This window comes from Olea europaea, chromosome 7 (genome assembly GCF_002742605.1).
Source record: "Olea europaea var. sylvestris chromosome 7, O_europaea_v1, whole genome shotgun sequence".
Classification (NCBI taxonomy): Eukaryota; Viridiplantae; Streptophyta; class Magnoliopsida; order Lamiales; family Oleaceae; genus Olea; species Olea europaea.
In genome coordinates this window covers 1,510,254-1,514,024 of record NC_036243.1, presented here as the reverse complement: position 1 = coordinate 1,514,024, position 3,771 = coordinate 1,510,254, and positions in this window count along the sequence as shown.

Genomic DNA, 3,771 nt, shown 5'->3' with positions numbered 1-3,771 from the left:
ATTTGGTTTTGGTATAGTGGGTTAGGTAGTAGAGGGCGGGGTGGGGTGGAGAAGGTGAATAGTTCATGTTCCTTTATTTTTATTTTAATTATTTTGAGGGAAATTTACAGTACTTTGACAGTGAATGAGGGAAAATACTGTTTGGACGAAAAGTCCCTCCTTAAATGGTCAAAATATCCAATTTTTAATTTTTAGGTTAACTAATGGTGTTTTAAACGATTTTCATTTAGATAGACCCCAACTGCATATTTATGAAAGTGTAGAGACCTTCAATAAGATAAAATGAAGGTTAATGTAAAGTTTAAAAAATTTGGAAATGTTAGGGATCATTGCTGCAGTTATCATAAAGGTTAGGGTTCAAATGGACCCCAACTGCATGTTTATGAAAGGGTAGGGAACTTTACTAATACAAAATGAAAGTTAAGATAAAGTCTACAAAAATTGAGAATGTTAGGAATCACTGCTGCAATTATCCCTAAAATTTAAGTTAGATTATGCACTACAAAATCTACAACATAGCAGTTTTCATGAGTCCAACATCACGTCACCAATTTTATCAATTATTTGTTCTTCATTTGCATAATCTATAAATTAGTCATAATTTCAAATTTGCTATAAATAATATAGTTATCAGTGCATGGCAATTATACCCATATATTCTTAATTATTATCATTATATTCCTAATTCTTTCATATAAATATGGGGCTTTGGTTATCAATAAAATAAACACAAGTCAATTGACTTATCTAGTTTCTCTCTATTTTATGACACATCATAAGCAATATTCCTTGAAAGGATAAATTGCCAAGACACTTGATTAGTTCATAGTGCAATCATGCACACTATTCTTCAACATAAAAAAGTATTGTTTGAATTTAACTTTAGTAGAAAATAATATTAATACGATATTAGGGCATCAAATATGTTGAAAACTTAGGAAGAGTTTGTATTATTTTATCAAATAATAAAAATATACATATATTGATGATGAACTTTACTCTAACAAATCCAGAAAAAATTTGCTCATTTAAAAGATATTTGTTACAGTGAATCACATTGAGAAGGTGTAAGAAAATAATATTATATATTTTTGCATAACTTCTTTTTGTATCTGACCATAAATAGATAGTAGAAAAACTTCATGCTCTCCTATCTAATATGTATTATACATTTATAAGAATGACCGAATCAAATATCATCACAATCTCATAGTTCAATGACATAAAATGTTTTCTACTTTGGCATGATCGACTTGAAAATTCAGAAACTATAATGATTCACCGAATAATTAGCAATTCACATGAACATCCACTAAAAAATAAGAAATTATTTTACCTAATGATTATCCATATGTTGCTTGTTCATAAGGCAAGTTATTCATTGGATCTTACACTACAAAAGTCAATATTGAACTTTCAACTTTTTTGAAAAGAATTCATGGAGATATATATTAACCGATATACCCACCGTGTGGACCATTTTGTTATTTTATGATATTAATTGATTCTTTTACTAGAAGGTCCAATGTCTACTGCATTCCACTAGAAAAATATAGCTGTTGCTAGACTCTTGCTGAAATCATAAAATTACGAACTCAGTTTCTTGATTACTTAAGAAAATTCATCTTGATAATGATGGTGAATTTAGTTCACAAGCATTCGATGATTACCGTATGTCAATAGGGATTGAACATTCGATTGCACATGTCTCTATACAAAATGGTTTATGTAAGTCTTTTATCAAACTAGTGAAGGCACGTGCTTTGCACGTATAGTAGGTGATGTAGCGTAAGTAATAGTGTTATAGTTTGGTTATGTAGTATTTGAATGAAAAATGAGACCTATTTTGAATGACAATTAAATTAGATTATATAAACTATTTCCTTTTTTTTTTTCTAAGGAAAAGAGGCCGTAGTCTGATCTCGACTGGTTAGCGAATAAGACGTGTGCACCAAATATAGCTATTTTCCCTACAGTCAGAAAGTATGTAGACACAACTATCAACAAATATCAGCAGAAGAACGTAACATCATAGAAATTAGTAAAGATATAATTTAAAATTAATTTCTACACTTGAACCTATGTAAGACTATCCAGGTGCCATAAAATATTTCTGTTAGCATTTCAATTTGACACAAGTAGTATCATTTGAGAAAAAGAGTAACTAAGAGCTGTTGATTTCTTTTTCTGATACTTATTTGCATGAAGCACATATTACAGGTAGCAAAACCATCATAAAGGAATAGCACATACAGCTAAAATAATATTCATATACATGTTTTTATAAATTCACAACGATACAGTATTCATTAGATCAAATTAACTCATGTTCATAACTATGGAGTAGTCATTAAGTCAAATTAACTCACAATTTGAAACTTAATTATCTTCCCATCTAGCTCCAGAGTCCTAATTTTCTGCATTAATTATGGATAATCACATTAAACCACAATAAAAACAGTGCGAAAGACCTGCAAATAACTAAACTATTTTGTAATCTAATCAACATTAATAAAAGGAATTATAAGAATAAAACTCACAAAATTCAATGGTGCTTAATATAGCTGTGGACCAATCACTCAGTACAGGCTCATTTGTACAATCAAGAACTTATTTGAAACAATTCTCTCGGTTCTCTGGCAATTCCCTTTCCAAAATAACTGAAACTTAACACTTTATTATATTGCTCTCTTTCCCTTCCAATTCCAACTTGCACTTGCTGACTAATACTCTTAATAACTAAAACACGATATGACAAACTACCAAATTCCTTATTTAAAACACACAAAACAAAACAAAATAAAAAAAATACAGTGCAATTTCATTTCATCAGACTAAGATGGGTACAACTTTTGATACATGAACTGCCACACTTTGTTATTGCACTTCACCAACCCAATAGTTCAAGCCTTCTCTACCTCCATCACGATCAAACAGGAAAAATCATAGAAAAAGTAAAGCATCAAGTATCAAAAATTTCCACCCATAATCACCAATTCGAAAATTGAAAACTTTTCTTCTTTATATCTTTTCCGGTTATACTTTTCTACGAAGGAAAACATAAAACAACAGCTCTACCCGAAAAAAGGAAAAAAAGAAATGAGTATACAAAGACATAAACATAAACATACTGACAGTAAAGCATTGAGTTTCAGCACATTTACACTGCACAATCACCAATCAAATTCAAAACATCCCTTTATAATATCTTTTCCATTCTCAATTCCAATTTCTTCGCCAATCACAAGCATAAAACAACTCTACATTAATGGAAAAATCTTACAAAAATATAGAGAGTGTGAGAGGTTTGGACCTGAGTAGCGAAATCTTCAAGAATGCCTTCTTTGCTAATGCTATGTTCGAGGCATAGCTGTTTCCCAAACTTCATCGGAGAGTATATACCTTTACCTGCTTGAATGCATACAAATTTTGGAAGTTAGGGTTCCAGTTCTGCGATCTGAAGAAAGAAATCATGAAGAGAAGGACGAGAAAAAAATCGTAAAGCCCAAAAACATCTTGCAGATATGGAAACAAACGGTAAACCTATCCACCATACCTAGGATTCATAGCCAAAAGATCTGCACAAGATGTCAAGAAATTAGAGCAGAGAGAACTTCTTCTTTTTTTTAACACAATTCTTCCTTCCATTTAAAACAGGCTACTATAACATACGGCCTAGCAGTGAAAGACATCAAAAAGAAACCATGAATTGCAAATTTTAAACACAACTATTGCATTTATTTTCTTGTAGTCGGACTAAAAAAAAAAAAA